At 45.8% G+C, this 16,849-nt stretch overlaps 1 long non-coding RNA gene across 1 annotated transcript in view; it reads left to right on the plus strand.

Moving 5' to 3' along the window:
• The first annotated feature begins 7,844 nt into the window (after positions 1 to 7,844).
• The window catches only part of LOC110206605 (uncharacterized), a 41,922-nt gene continuing 32,917 nt past the window's right edge, over positions 7,845 to 16,849 (plus strand). The window contains exon 1 of the long non-coding RNA XR_002323970.2: positions 7,845 to 8,077. This is a non-coding gene — a long non-coding RNA (uncharacterized LOC110206605). The remainder of the gene's footprint in view (positions 8,078 to 16,849) is intronic.

The following is a 16,849-nucleotide window of genomic DNA, read 5'->3' on the forward strand; positions in this document are numbered from 1 at the left end:
CCCCAGCAGAGAGGCCAGCCCTCAAAGGACCAGCAGGTCAAGCACGGGGATATAGTTTTTATTTCAAGTGTCTATGCCCGGCATGTGGTAAATGTTTAATAATTACTGAATAAATGCACAAATAAATGAATGACTTTGAGGTATAGAAAATAGAATGTCGGAGCTAGAAATATCTAATGACCCAGAACATTTGAGCTAGAAGGTGCTTTATTATAGAATGTCAGAACTGGAAGGGACCTTAGGACAGAGAACAGAGGATATTAAAACCAGAAGAACCCTTAAAACATAGACTGTCATAATTAGAAGGGACTTTAGAAATGACCTAGTTTAGGGGGCAGCTAGGTGGCGAAGTGGATAGAGCACTGGCCCTGAAGTCAGGAGGACCTGAGTTCAAATCCAGCCCAAACACTTGACACTTATTAGCTGTGTGACCTTGGGCAAGTCACAACTCCAATTGCCTTAAAAAAAAAAAAAAAAGAAAAAAAAGAAATGACCTAGTCTAACACTCATTTTCAGTTGAGGGAACTGAAGCTCCAACTGAGGCAGTGACATGCCCTCCCTTCCTCACCCCACCCCAGAAGAATGTAAGCTCTTTACAGGCAGGGTCAGTTTGGGGTTTTCTTTGTATCGTCAGCACCTACTTAGTATAGTGTCCTCCACACAGTACGTGTTTAATAAATGATTGCTGGACTCAACTGATAGCCCTAAGTCACAAAGGTAGGAAGAAGCCAAGTTCAAATTCAAACCTAGGCCTTCTGATTCAAAATCCAGGATTCTTTGCCCTGTGCCAAGCTGACCTATTTAGATTTAGATTAAAGGGAAATAGGCATTTCCTAAGTGTGGGAGGCAATGTTAGACCTGGGAAAAAGTGATTATGAAGTAATGAAATCTTTCGGGTCAAGGCCTGATTTGAATCCCACTTCTTCAGAGAAGCCTCCTCCATCCACCTCAGTCCATAGGCCTCTATCTCTGTCTCTGTCTTGGTCTTGTCCTTTTCCTCTTTCTCCTTCCTCTGAGGCCTTATGTGTCTCCATATCTGCCGTAGTAAATGGACAGCATGGCCTAGTATCAAGTACGCTGGTCCTAGAATCAGTCCAAATGCCACCCCTTTGGAAGCCTTTCCTGACCTCCTTGGTTCGAGTGTTCTCTTGGGTCTCAAATTATCTTTTTTTTTTTATTACCTTTTTACATGTTGGATCTGCCAGTAGAATATAAGCTTCTTCAGGACAAGGCCTATTTTTCTTTTTGGGACATTCTATCTCTAGGTTTCCTAGCACAAAGGTGTTAGAAGGCTGCTCCTTGCATTGAACTGAATTGAGAAGACTGGGTTTCAAATCTTGGTCTAATATTAACTAGCCACGTGGCCTTGGACAGATCTTTTTACCTGAGTCTCAGTTTCCCCATCAGTCAAAAAGGGATAATGATGCTTGCACTATTTCCTATCAGGCTTATTTAGTCAATCAATAAGCATTTATTAAACACCTATTACATGCCAGGCACTACGCTAAAACAGCTGAGATACAGTCTGTATCCCAGCATAAAGTCTGACTGAAGGCAAAAAAAAAAAAAGATTTCTGCCTTCCAGGAATTCACAATCTAATGGGAGAGACAACAGGCAAATAACTATGTAGAAACAAGATACAGACAGGATAAACCGGAGATAAGCAAAGAGGGAAAGCACTATCATTCAGGAGGACTGGGAAAATTTTCCTACAGAATGTGGAATTTTAGCTGATACTTGAAAGAAGTCAAAGAAGCCAGGAGGTGGAAATGAGGAGTGAGAGCTTTAGAGGCATGGGGGACAGCCAATGAGAAGGCAAGGAGTCCAGAGATGGCATGTTTTAGCATGAGAACAACAAGGAGGCCATTGTCAGAGGACTGTAGAGCAGGAGGGGAGGAAAGGGTAAGGAGACTGGAAAGGTAGGCAGGGGCCAGAATATGGAAGGCTTTAAAAGCCAAATAGGGGATGCTATTTTTGATCCTGGTAGCAAAGGGGAACCACTGTAATTCACTGAAGGGAAGAGGGAGGTTGACATAGTCAGACCTATGCTGTAGCAAGATTAATCCGACAGCTGAGTGGAGGATGGACTGGAATGGGGAGAGACTTGAGGCAGAGACCAGCCAGAAGGTTCTTGTAATCAATAGTCCAGGCCTGAGAGGATGAGGGCCAGATCAGGGTGGTGATGGTAGCATTGCAAGAGATGTTACGAAGTTAGAAATTATGGGACTTTGCAGCTTATTAGATGTGGGGTGGAGGGTGAGAGAGACTGAAGAGTTATGGATAACACCTAGTTGCAGCATGAGTGGCTGGGAAGATGGTGGTGCCCTCAACAGTAATAGGGGAATTAGGAGGAGATAAAGAGTTTTGAGTTAAAGACAATGAGTCCATGTAGCTTGAAGACCTACTTTTGATGTTTCATTATGTCCTGCAGGTGACCTTGGATTCTCGAAGGCTATTCCAAAGGAATATAAATTCTGGCAAGTCCTATCAACCTAAAAAAGGTGGTGAAGTAGATGGAGCGCTGGAGTGAGGAAGCCTTAACCTTCTAAGTTCAAATCCAGCCTCAGACAATTCCTAGCTGTATGACCTTGGACAGTCACTTAACCCTGTTTGCCTCAGTTTCCTCATCTGTAAAATGAGCTGGAGAAGGAAATGGCAAACCACTCCAGTATCTTTGCCAAGAAAACCCCAATGGGGTCACAGAATGTCAGACATAACTGAACAACAATAACTATAATCAAGCTAGAGAGGCCTTGAGCATGGGTCTGTGTGCCCACTGGATAAGGGCTTGCCAAGCCAAAGAAAGCCTGGCTATGAGGTGATGAATTTTTGGCCACAGATACTCTCAATGCCTACTAAGGTGTGGAATTTATATCTTCTTGGGGTTGCATCAGCCTTATTAGAGGAAGTATGAACACTGATGAAACTGATAAGTCCTTGAAGTACTCATTCAACAATCACTTAACAGCTGGGTGTGGGAGAAGGGGGTGGCATCAAGAAAGGCTTCATGGAGGATGTAGCAACTGAACTGAAGGGACTTAAGGATTCCAAGAGGCAGAGTTGAGAAAGGAAAACATTCATGTCACGGGGGCAGATTGTGCAAAGTCAGGAAGGTGAGAGATGGGATACTATGCATGTGGATGTGTAAGCAGGTTTTTTTGGTTGTATCACAGAATGTATGAGAAGGAGTGGTATAAAATAAACCTAGAAAGATAGGTCAGGGATATTGTGGAAGTAAAATCAACAAAACATGGCAATCGATTAGACGTGAGCAGTGGGGGTGAAGGAGAGGTGTAGAGGACAATTTTGTGGTAGCAAATGCGGGTGACTAGAAGGGAAGTTAGGAAGAAGGGTAGGTATAAGGGTTAAGATAAGGAGCTCAGTTTGGAGCTTGCAGAATTAGGTGGAGATGTCCAATAGGCAGTGAGTGACAAGAAACTGTAACATAGGAGATAAAGACGAGAACTGGAAATGTAGACATGAGAACTATCAACACCAAAATTTAATAAATTAATCCCTGGAGGGCCACCAGGAAAGAGGAGTAAGAACAAAGGGCCCACAGCAAGTTTAGGGGGTGGGACATAGATGATAATCCTGCAAAGGAGACTAAGAGGGAGTGATCAAATAGGTAGAAGGAAGGGAAAGGGAACAAGCATTTATTAAATGTCTACCATGTGCCAGGCACGGTGCTAAGCCTTTATAAATATTATCTCATTTAATCTTCATAACAACGCTGGGTGGGTTTGCTATTTATTATCCCCATTATATAGTTGAGGAAACTGAGGCAGACAGAGGTTAAGTGACTTGCCCAGGGTCACAAAGCTAGTTAGTGTCCAAGGTCAGATTTGCACTTAGGTCTTCCTGTTTCCAGGCCCAACACTCTATCTGCTATACCATCTAGCTACCTAGGAGAACCCAGAGAGAGCAGTATCACAAAAACCCAGGGAAGAGAGAGTGTCCAGGAGGGAAGAGTGGTCAACAGTATCAAAAGCTACAGAGAATCTATATTATGAGCCTGATTATAATCATGATGGCCTCTCCCATGGAGACCTTCAAATACAGATGACATACAGATGTCTGGGCTGACCTGAGCACAGGTCTTCCTGGAGGCAGGAGGACAGATGAATTGACCTCCGACAGTCTCAAACATCTGGCAAACCCTGGTTCTTAGATGGGCAGGCTGGGCTTTCCCCCTTGCTCTCATGGAAAGGGATCCACATGTACAGAGCTGGAAAGAACCTTAGAGAGCATCCAATACATAGGAAGCTACTTGAGCACAAATGGCTTTTTATTTTAGGCTTGGCGTTCCTAGACTGGAGCACAGTGCCCTGCAAACAGTAGGTACTTAGTAAGGGTTTGGTGCCCCAAATCTCAGCCAAACTTCTTATCTTACTTCTTCATTAAGCGTATTCTAAATCTCCTAGGCACCAACAAAATAAACATTTAAATATAAAAATGAAAACAATTGTATATTAAACTATATTCATAGTATCCAACCCTCTTATTTTACAGAAGAGAAAGTCAAAGCTCACAGTCTAACAGAGAAAACAATTTGACTAAGGTGATCCATTTAATGTATATAGTAAGGCTGGAATTTGAACAATGTGCTCCCACTCAGAAGCCAGTCCTACTTCCACTGAACCGGGAGGACATTAGCTGTGACATCCTTGGCATACCCCCAGAGAAGCCGATCTCCAGAGTTCTAGCAAAAGTGCCATATGTGTCTTAGGGACAGGAGACTCCTTGACCTATTTGTGAGGAAGAGGCCCTGTGAATATAAACTCAATCCCAGGGCAGTCTCCTAGGCTGGCTGGCCCTCCCCCCAGACTCAGCCCAAATAACCTCTATGATTAGATAAGGGCCTCATAACAAGTCAAACAGTGGCCTGTGGTCTCTTTCCTTATTTCTCCCTCCTCTTTCCCTCCCACCCTCCTAATTCCAACCCAAGGCCTCATTCATTTGGGTCCCACTAATCTCCTGGGCTCCACAGGGCTCTTCTCTAAGGGAGCCAAGACCCTGGGCCTAGAAGAAGAGGACTGGTAGCAGGAAATACACTGAATAGAAGTAGAGATTTAGACACAGGGAAAGGGCAACCAAGACAGGGAGAAGGATAAGGTGGGTTCCACCACAGTCTACTGTGTCAATGCTTGGGCCACAGTCTTGTGGAATGAACTCTAGCCTACTCATCACTTCTTCTTTTTTTCTTTTTCATAAATTAATTCTTTTAAATTATCAAGTATTAATTTTTTTCTATTCTCCTCAACTGCAATATACATTGTTTCTTGATCCATGCACACAGCTATTACTTATCAGTAAATAAGCATTTATAAAGTGTTTACTCTGTGCCAAGCACAGAGTAAGTGCTGGGAATGCAAAGAAAAAGCAAAAACAACCCCTGCCCTCAAGAAGCTTACACACTAATAGGGAGGAGAAAAGAAATCAGTACATACAAGATAAATACAGTACAGATGTCATTCAGCCTTAGAGGGGAAGACAGTAGCAGCTGTAAGAACTGGAAAGGCTTCCTGGAGAAGGTAGTGACTGAAGTGAGCCTTCAAGGAAGCCAAGGACCAAGTGCCGGGTGAGAAAGGAGAAAAAGGAGAGCATTCCAGGGATGGGAGGCAGTTCAAAGGGAGCCAGTATGGCTGGACTACAGTGTGGGAAGGGGACCAACAGGTTAGAAGGCAAGAAAGCTAGGAAGAGGCCAGGTTGTTAAGAGCCTTCAATGCCAAATCAAGGGGTTGATATTTGACCCAGAGGTAATGGAGAGCCATTGGAATTGAGTAAGAGAGTGACATGGTTAGACCTGAACCTTAGGAAAGCCATTCTGACAGCAGTGAGGAGACTGTATGCAGAAACTTGAGGTGAGGAGGGCAGTGAGAAGGGTATTGCTGGAAGGGTCATTTTTTTAGATTAGCAGAACTCAAACCAGCTGCTTAGGCCAATGCTTGGGGTATAGCGGAGCCAGCCCAGCACTCAGCAGGGCCTTCCCTTTCTCTCTTGGTTCATAGGAAAATAGACTTGGAGCTGGAAGAGACCTCAAAGGCCATCCTCCATGTTACAAATGAGGAAACTGAGGTCTAGAGAGATGACTTGACTGAGGTCACACAGGTAGTGAGTGGCAGAGGCAGAGCCAGGTTTTCCACAGTACCTCTCTGCCTCCTCCAAATAAATAGTACCATGGCTCATCTGAAGATCATACTGAAGATCTTGACATTATTAGCATCACCCTCTAACCAACGGAGCTCACCCTCCCTGGGAAGAGAGTCTCCTCAGAGGGCAATGCAGTAGGGACTTTGCAACAGAGGCCTGGGGCTCCCAACCTGTCCTAGGGCCAGGCCCCCAGCCTGCCTTAAGACACTCATCCCATCCTACCAGATTTTCTTCCCAGCTTTGACAATGGGGACCCACAGGGAATGCAGAAGCAGTGAATGCACTGAGGCAGAAGCATCCCACACTGCCCTACAAGTCATTGAATTTCAGTGTTTAAAGGGACCCCAGAGGGCCTTTAGTCCAACCCACACCTGACCAAGAATCCCTAACATCTCCAGCAAGTGGTCATCCAGCCTTCCCTTAAAGGCATGCCAAGGCAGAAACCACTTATTACCAAGACAGCTCATTATATTTTCTGTTGTTGTTATTCAGTCATTTCAATCGTGTCCAATTCTTTGTGACCCCATTTGGAGTTTTCATGGCAAAGATATTAGAGTGGTTTGCCATTTCCTTCTGTAGCTCATTTAACAGAAGAGGAAACTGAGGCCAACAGAGGTAAGTGACTTGCCCAGGGTCACACAGCTACTAAGTAGCTGAGTCCAGTTTTGAACTCAGGTCTTCCTGATTCCAGGCCCTGCGCTCTATCCACTGAGCCATCTAGCTGCCTCATTATACTTCTGAATGGTTCTGACTGTTACAAAGTTTTACCTTACGTTGAAATCTAAATCTGCTTCTCTGCAATTCCTACTCATTGCTCCTAGTTCTTTCTGTCTCTGGGAGGCTGGGGTCCCAGATCTGCCACTAGTATATTATATGTGACTTTGGGTACTCTGGCTGTCTCTCATTTTCCCCAAATGTAAAATGAAAAGGTTGGATTAAATGATCTCTAAGAAGTCATCCAAACTCTGAGATTAAACCGTATGTTCAAAGGTCCCTTCTAATTTTCACATTCAGTGCTCCAAGGCCCCCTCCCTCTTGACACTGTATCCTGAGGCTCCTTCTAGCACTAACCTTCCTGGCTCTAAAGCCTCTTCTGTCTCTGACAATCTATGGTTATAAAAGCCCGTGTTCTCAAGCTAGCTCTAACAACCTCTGTTCCGCATTCTAAGGTCTCTTCAAGCACTAACATTCCATCCCCTAAACCCCCTTCCAATTTCTGACAGTTCCCCCCAGCACTAACATTCTGTGGACCAAGCCCGAGGTCCCTTCCAGTTCTGTCATTCTAGGACTCGGACAGTATGGGAGATCACATGAGGAGAAAGGCCAGGCTCTGGAGCATACAGTCCAGATGTGGATGAAAAACACAATGAGAGAGACACTCTTTGAGGAGCAGGTGTATGGGCAGAGGGGGGTCTGTGCAGGGCTGGGTGTGGGAAGTTTTCTTGTGTTAAGTGGTCCTAGTCTACACCTACTCCTGTTCTCACCCTTCCACTCCCAGCTGCCCAAGAGTTATCAAGAGAAAGAACAAAAGTCAGAGTAGGGGAGGAGGTGAGGGGCTGGGGTGGGGGTGGGGGGAAAGAAGCCAAGAGCCATATCCACTCCTAGGGATAGGGCACTTCAGCTTTCTCCCCTTTGAAATTTCAAATTCCAGTTTGTGGACAAAGTCCTAGCTATCTCACAATATAGATCCCCAACCACTGACCAAACTCCACTCCAAGCAGCCACCTCCACTGGGGCTGGCCTGACTTGGCCACTTCTTTCAGTTCCCTGGAACCCCAAAGAGATCAGCCTCTTCTGGACTGCCCCCTACCTTTGCCTTTCCCTTGATCATGAGGGATTCCCTTTGGCCCACTAAAGCCTGCAGCCTCTTTCTTGGAACTACAGCTGGGTTACATTCACTGGCAACCACAGGCAAGAGACAAGGTAGGATTCAGCTTGGGTGCCCCTATCCTGAAGGCTCAGACATCCCTTCTCCCCTCTGCCATTGCAGACTGTAGTAGAAAGAGCAGGAGTCCTGGGTTCTAATCCTGCCTCTGCTTCAAACTCTGTGAGAACTGGGGCAAGTCGTTTATACCCTTTCTGGGTTTCAGCTTTCTTCACTATAAAAACAGAGGGTTTTTTCGATCTCAGATGTTCTCTGTTTCATATTCTAAGGGTCTTCCAGATCTAACATTCTTTGTCTTCTGTTCAAAAGCTCTTCCTAGGACTGATATTCTATGGTCTTTGTTTTAAGAGCCTCTCCTGCCCTAACCACGTTACACATTTCGAAGATATTTCCAATTCTAATACTCTATACCTTGTGTTCTAAGGGTCCTTCTGCCTCTAAGGTTCCACGTTTTATGTCCCAAGGTCCTTTTCTGCTCTGACATTCTATGTTCTACGATTAAAGGATGATTCTTCCAACTCTGACCTCTCAAAGCCCTATCAGTGCCACTCATTGGGTATTTGAGAACACGAGACCTGGGAATGTTAGTGAGCTTTCCAGGTATGTGAATTCTGTCCATCCAACTAGACTGTAGGCCCCATGAGGGGGGGAGGGAGGGAGGAGGGAAGGGTCAATGTATTACTCATTTTTCAGTGCCTAGCACAGGAATCTACATACAACAGGTTCTCAGTAAATTTCTATTCCTTGATCAATTCATACCAACTCTGATCAACAATTATGAGCCATTTTCTGTGCTTCCAGGAAAAAAGGGAGGGTACCCAATGAAGGCCACCATAGAGGAGGAAATAGAGCCCCTGTGGTTAACTGCTAACTGGGCTCAAGCCCTCTGCTCCCTGGACAGGCCTTGCCTGCTGACTTTCCTCAGCCTGTTCCCCTTGATTAAGATGAACCTGCCCACCTGCTAATCATTGTTGGCCTGTTGATTCTGCCTTAAAAAATTAACAGGGAATTAGTTTACCGCTTGGTTTGCCCCCTAACCCCAAAAAAGGCCCAGGCCAGCAAGATGGACCCCCTGGATTGTGCAAGAGGCAGTGTCCTCCCTCTACTCACCACTTCTCTTAAAAGGTTGGATTTTGGTCTAAAGTCAACAGCCTCTTTTTCCCCCTCTGGGCCTAAGCAAATTTGTTCTGATCTTGTTTCCAAAGCAGAGATAAAGGTACCTGGTGAAAGAGGTTTATAAACAAGTACACAGCAGTATGGTGTTGTGGAAAGATCAGTGGATTTAAGACCAGAAATGCTGGGTTCAAATCCCAGCTCTACCTATGTGACCTTGAGCAAGTCATTCCCCTTCTTGGTGCCTCAGTTTCCTTATCCATGAAGTGAGGGGATTGAACTAGGGGAAAGAACTAGAGTCCTTTCCAATTCTAAAACCCTATGAGCTTATGCTAGGATGGGGAAAGTAGTCACTCTAAGGAATGGTACCTCTTAGGGATTTGGCAACCACGTGACAGATATGGAAAAGTGGCAGAGAATGACCCAAATACCCCTTAGATACCCATGAGGCTCCTACATAGCCTGTGGCCAGGAAGGGGCAAGAGGTGGGTCAATGGGGAGTGATAGAGAGCTAAAGATATTGAGTTGAGATCTAGGAAACCTAGATTGACATTTCTGAGCCAGTCCCTTCCCCATTCTAGACCTTGTTTTCTTTATCTGTCAAATGAAGGCAATAGGCTAGAATGATTAGACTAGACCAGGGGTGGGGAACCTGTGGCCTCGAGGCCACATGTGGCCCTCTAGGTCCTTAAGTGTGGCCTTTTGACTGAAGCCAAACTTCACAGAAACAAGGGTATTTGTTCTGTGAAGTTTGGAGTCAAAGGGCCACACTTGAGGACCTAGAGGGCCACATGTGGCCTCAAGGCCACAGGTTTCCCCACCCCTGGGCTACAGCCTACCTAGTTCTGATATCTTATGTTCTAAAGTCCCTTCAGGCTCCACCGTTCTTTAACTCAAAGTCATTTTTTCCCTCTGTTTCTTGGTTACCTATGCCATCCTACCTAGGCCCCTACAGTGATAATCAATAAGCTGGCCAAAAAACCAAAAAAGTACCATCAAACAGCCCAGGCTACAAAGCATGGAACCGACTCATCACTATCTGGGGGCCATTTCCTGGATTAAAGGAAGCTGAGGGGAGGAGAGAAAAGTGGGAGGATGGAAAGAAGTTTGTAAAATTCCTTGGCAGCTACTCTGGGTAAAGGGTGAACAGGGAAGGAAGTGGGTGGAATTGTCTCCAGCGAAGGTTGGGGCTAGGCTATGGATTTCATTTACAGGCAGCCTCCCATTACAGTTGGCTTATAAGGAGCTGACTGGTGTGATCATTCAACCATTTATCTGAGTGCCCAATTGTGCCCCGCCCTCTGCATAGAGCTGTGAGGGACAGTCCCAGCCCTCATCCTCACAGAGCTTACAATGTGGTAGGAAGGGAGTGAGGGGTACACACATAACTACAATCCCAGAGGATGCCTCTGAATGTTACATAAATGATCAGACAGCTATGATATACTTTCAAAGAGTATTGGGCCTGGCTTTCAGCTGTGTGGTCTTGGACAACCAAGTCTGAGCCTTAGCTTCTTCATCTACAAAGTGACAACAGTAATTTTTGCCCAGGGCTGTTGAGATTAAATGAAATTATATAAAATTGCTTTGTAAAACAGAAGGTTCTTTTAGAAATGTTAACTATCATTTTGATTTTTAAAAGCCAAGAAAGTTCAGAGGAGCAAGAAGTCTTTGGGCACTGAGGATGATCAGTGAGGACTTTCTATGGATGAGGTTAAATTTGAAAGCAGCCTTCAGGCAGAAGGTGAGGTCATTGTACTGTAGAGTGTGCCCAGAATGTAATAGTAGGTGATCAATAAATGGTTGTTTCCTTTCCCCTTCCCTCCCCCCACATCTCAAAACACATTTGGTGACCTGTGAACGGGCCAGCGTCTCTGGATCGAGATGGGCTTGAAATGAGAAGTGGTGATACAGGCCAGATCCAATGGCAGGCTTTCAGGAGTTTATATCTGATGATGATTAATAATGGTGGCATATGAATATGTCATATTTCCCCATCACATTGTAGTTTATAAAATACTTTCCTCACACCAGTCCCGTGAGGTAGCAATTGTATTATCAACACCCCCATTTCAAAGATGAGGAAACTAAGGCTCAGAACCAAATCTGCTACTGACTCACTGGGTGACCCTGGTCAGGCATTTACCTTCTCTTGGTCTAAGTTTTCTCAATTGTAATGTTAGGAGGGGTTGGACCAGATTTCTGAGGTCCTTTCCAGCTATAAATCCTATGAATGACTCAGAGGTGGTAGGGAGAAACTAACTGTGAGCTAGGAAGATGATGCCCCAGACTAGATTCTGCAGAGTGCCTCCAGCAATGTTCAGGCTCTTTCCTCTCAGTAGCATGTGACTCCTGCCCCATTTGCCTGGAGGCTGTTGTTTTCCTCTGTGTTCCTCAACACTACCTACACTATTGGCCTTGAGAGGCTAGTGGGGTTGATCAGAGATCTGGCTTGAGAGGGGCCCATGGCAGAGGAAGAGACAGTGGCCAGCCCCACCGGGTCAGTGTGGTCTGGAAACCCAACCTGGGGGGACAGAGCCTACCAATACCATCCCAGTGAAGACCAGACTCTGCCTCCCTCCCTTGGACTCGGCCCCCCCTCAACTAGGGAAAAGTATCTTCCTCTTTAAACTTGAAACATGCTGTGTGGCCTTGGGGCAAACCCCTTCCCCTCTCTAAGCAGCAGTTTCCTCACCTGTAAAATAAGTATAGTAATCCACGCACTGCCCAACTCACAAGGCTGTCTTTAGGAATCACATTTAATACAGCATCCCAAGACTAACTCACAGTTCTATAGTGACTAAAGATTTGCAAAGTGCTTTCTTCATAATAACACGGTGAGGTAAATGATGCAAGTGCCATTATCCCCATTTTACAGATAAGGAAACTGAGAGTCAAAGAGATCTTAGAATCAGAAGATATTGGGTCTAGAGCTAGAAGGACCGCAGAGCTCATTGAGGCCGTCCTCTTCGTTTTTCAGATGAGGAAACTGATCCGCCCCCCAACACACACGTGGTGACTTGCCCAAGGTCACACAAGAAGTAGGGGGCAGTGCCAAGACTCACACTCAAGTCCTGTGATTTCCTAGTTCAGCACCCTACAAGATTAGTCATTGTACTGAATCCCAGAATCACAGAGTTGAAAGGTACCTCAGAAGGCATCTAGTCTAGCCCTCACACAGAGGAATGTCTACTGTGATATACAAATGATCCTGAGGCCTCTGCTTGAGGACCTCCCCCCAGAGCTTGAAGCAGCCCTTTCTACTTTCGGGCAGCTTTCACTGTTAGGTCATTTTTCCTTATATCAAGCTGAAATGTACCTCTTTCTTTGCATCTTTGACTCATTATTCTGGGTTCTGTCTTCTGGAGCCAACAGAATAGGTCTAATCCAGGGGCAGCTAGGTGGCGCAGTGGATAGAGCACCAGCCCTGAAGTCAGGAGGACCTGAGTTCAAATCCCACCTCAGACACAACACTTATTAGCTGTGTGACTGTGGGCAAGTCACTTAACCCCAATTGCCTCGACATAAAAAAAAAAATAACAATAGGTCTAATCCCCCATCCACAAGATGGCCCAGCTATCAGGTCTCCCACATCTCTTCCCCAGGATAAATTAATGTCCATGTCACAAAATCAAGACTCTTCCCCAACCTGGTCACCCTTCTCTGGTCGCTTTCCAGCTTATCAAATGTCCTTCTTAAACTGGGGTGCCCAAGAGAGAATTATAATACTCTGGAGGTATTAACTGAATTTCCACTGTCACCTCCTCTAGTGTTAGAGGCAAGATTCAAACCCAGATTTTCTGACTCTGAATGAATGCAGGATTCTTTGTACTTCACCATACTGGCTCTCAATGAGACAAGGATGGGAAGGCACTTTGTAAGTATGGGGCGCCATTGAATAATGAGAGTCAGTTCAGTAAGAGGGGACTGGACTAGTCAGTCTTTGAGATTGTTTCCAGCTGTTGTAACCTATGCTACTACGAGCCCCTGGAGTTTCCTAGAATCAAAGCCTTGAGAACCAAGCAGCAGCCATCAGCCTCATTGCTCCATTAGGTGGAACCAGGAGGAGAAACTCAACCCTCCTAGAGTCAAGGGAGCCAAACAGGCAGAAAACCTGCCTTCTGCTGGTAAACGCTGAAGACTGGGCTGGGCAGGGCAAGGCTGAAAGAGTAAGAACGAGTCTCTCTCTGGGCTCTGAAGCCCCTTAAACTCCTTATCAAAAATCTCAGCCTCAGGGTAGCTATCTATGCCTGCTTCACTAGTCTACCAGGTCCTCACAGCCCATTGCTTGGCAAAGAAGAGGAGCATAGAAGAAAATGCTAAAAGATGAGTGATTAGGACTTCTCTCTTTAGGTCAGGCAGAAGAGTTAGGAACTTTAGGTTCTGAACTGGAGCAAGGCTATCATCTGAAGGTAGACCCATATAACCCCACTTCCTGAGCAGTGTGGGCCCTTGTGTCTTTACTGGCCCACTCTGCCATCACCACACTCAGAACACCTCCAAGCTTGTCCGGGAAGGCCGACAAAGTCAATAACTGAAGGTGGTGTTCTGGTAAAGGGTATTTTGGCAGCTCTCTGTTACTGGGGACAGCTCAGGTCTGGGGGGAGGCAGGGGGGAAGTACCGGGAGGACAGGGTGAGACCGGGGCATAGGGCAAAGTGAGTGAAGCAGACTGTCCACATCTGGTTTCCCCAGGTGCCCAGTCAATCCTAAACAATAGCCTTAATTCATTGGTGGGGGGGGGAAATCAGTGAAATTGCATTATTCAGTGCCTTCTAGGTGCCAAACACTGTGCCAAGTGCTGGAGACACAAAAGAAGGCAAAAAGACAGCCCCTTTCCTCAAGGAGCTCATAGCCTTAGGGGAGAGACAACATGCAAACAGCTACACACTAACATATATACATGGCAAACTGGAGATCACCTCTGAGGGAAGCAGTGAAAATTCAAGGGGACTAGGAAAGGATTGTTGTAGAAGGTGGAACTTTAGTAGAAACTTGAAGGAAGGCAGGAGGTAGAGAGGGGGAGGGAGAGGGTGCTTGGATTTGAGGGCCGAGCATCCTGGTGGGACAGCAATAGCAAGGAGGTCAGGGTCACTGGGTGGAAGAGTCTGAGGCAGATGGAGGAGGTAAGAGGGAGAGTGGAAGGAGGAACAGGAGAAGGTACTCTGTAAGAAGACTGAGGGGATAGGAAGGGGGCCAGGTTATGGAGAGCTTTAAATGTCAGACAAAGGATTTTCTATTTGATTCTGGAAGCAATAGGGAACTACTGAAATTGATTAAATGGGGGGGGTGTTTGACATGATCAGACCTGTAGTCACACTGTACATGTATGCATGCAAGCACATGTGTACAAACCTACTCATAGGTACACAGAGGGCAGCCTCAGGTCATATTCTCAATCGGTCAATTAACAAATATTTGCTGAGTTCAATGGATGGAGCTGGCAGAGTCCTTAGCAGGCATAAGTGGGGCTCCAATTCAGGTCTCCTAATTTTCCATTGAAGGTTTTTTTTTTAATAGCCCTCAGGGTGTTCCTAATGTTTCATGGGACTGAAGCACCCTAAACTATTTTGTCCCAATCAACTCCTCTACAAATCATTTCAGAGGTGAATAAAGTGAAATGGGATTAATTAGGACGAGGGTTCTTAAGCTTATTTATGTCTCAGACTCTTTTGGCAGTCTGGGGAAGCCTATGGAGCCATTCTCAGAGCAATGTTTTTAAATGAACAGAATAAAATACACAGGATTACAAAGTAAAGCAATTCTATTGAAATATAGGTATCAAAATATTTTTAAAAACAAGTTCAAGGAGTCTAGGTTGAGAAACCCTGAATTAGGGGAACTTCCAGTCTCTGTTCCCCTCCTTTTTCTGAAAAGTCTTGTCCTGACCCAGAATGTCCATCCAACCACCCCTCACAGGTGCCCTGGGGGATGTCAGATGACTGGGTACTCCTGGATTGAGGAAAGTTAAGTAGCACCTGGGAGGGTGAGGCTGGGAAGGGGGAAGAAGTAAAAAATGCAGGCCTAACTAACCCAGTCTCAGAACCTGACTTCTAGTGCAATGCTCTGGTTCCCAGACCTGAAATCCACGTTCATAGGCTCTAACACTAGAAGACATCAGAAACCATCTTATCCAACCTCCTAATTTCACAGAAAAGGAGAATGAGATTCAGAGAAGGGAAGTGATTTGGTCATGATCCGACAGCGAGTAACAGGACTAAGCTATGAATTTAGGCCCTCTGACTCTAAATCCAGAACTCCTTTCATGAAAACATGCTACCCTTGGCACCAATTTTGAAGGTGAGGTTTTCTATCTCCCTCCCACCCCACAATGGGAATAACCGTACCTTGTGGTCCCTGGAAGACAACTGAAATGATATCTGACATCCTCTTGCAGCTTCTAGGACCCCAGGGAACAGGAGGGACATTGTCCTCTCTGGGATGCCCTCCCTGATACCAACCTACCCCAAACCTAGGGTTTGGGGTAGAAGGGCTCTAAGATCCCATCCAGCTCTGTGAATAGTCAGACTCTGTCATCTAGGGAACCCAAGGAGGTTGGGCAGGCCAACCAGCAGGCTAATCTAATCCCTTAATGCCAGTCACAATGAGATTTTAGGGCAGCCAGTGGCCAGGCTCCATTCAGTGCCAACACAGGGAATTATTCTATTGGAAAGGACCCTGCAGTCCAGCCTAGAGGGAGGTGAGCTCCTCCACGCTCTACCCCCTTTCATTCCCCCATGCTCACCTCAGAGGTGGGAAAGCTGTCCCAGCAGCTAAGACCCTACGTTTCGGTCCTACTGACTTTTTTGGTGGGACTATGGGCAAACTAACACCTTCTTCCACTAGCTGTGTCTACACTACTTCAATCCTGGACTTAAGTTTCCTTCATTTTGGTATAAAGAGTTGGGTCAGAAGGTCTCTAAGATCTCTTCTAGCTCTGACATTCTACATTCTGATATTTTATTTGGTCTATGAAAAATACACACCAGCTTTTACCCTTGGACCCAGGATTTTCTTTTCCCTGGTGGATCTTTTAATAGAAACTAATAATGTTAACAATACCTACTCTCAGCTTGGAGTCAGAGATGGTGGCTCAAGGAGTTTCTACTGCTAAGAAAGGGAGCTCCCTGCTTACTTAGCCGCATGACCCTAACTCTGTCCAAAAGCAAAAGCAATGAACAAGGACTCAGCTTCCCTAGCAAGGGCTGAGAATACTTAGCAAAGGAAGATACCCCAGGCTGGAGTGTGCATGAGTATTTTGCATGTCTTCTTCAGCTAAGAATGGAAGACAGCAAGGCAGGTGAGAGAATGGGGGACCAACAGGGTCAGCCTACCCACCCTCCTACCACGTGCCTACCTCTATGCTTCTGGGCAGTCTGCTCATTGCCAAGTATCTGGACTCCTCCTAGTGGACAGACTTGTCAATACCACCTCCCCCCCCCACCAAGAGTTAGGACCTCCCAGCCAAGAACTTCAGTTACTATCCAATCACAGGGCAGGCTATGCCAATGTTGATTAATTACCAGGTTGGCCAATCTCAGATCAGGAGAGCCTACCATTCCACCTGATCTCCCACCAATCACAGACTATACCTACTCTCTGCCCTTGAATTATAGGGCAGATTCCATCATGGGTCTCAAGGTGGGAAGGACTCCTTTCTTACAAATCATGATCCAGGTAACATTACTGTTTCAGCTA

The sequence above is a fragment of the Phascolarctos cinereus genome, unplaced genomic scaffold (genome assembly GCF_003287225.1).
Source record: "Phascolarctos cinereus isolate Bilbo 61053 unplaced genomic scaffold, phaCin_HiC Scaffold_2;HRSCAF=192, whole genome shotgun sequence".
NCBI classification, from domain to species: Eukaryota; Metazoa; Chordata; class Mammalia; order Diprotodontia; family Phascolarctidae; genus Phascolarctos; species Phascolarctos cinereus.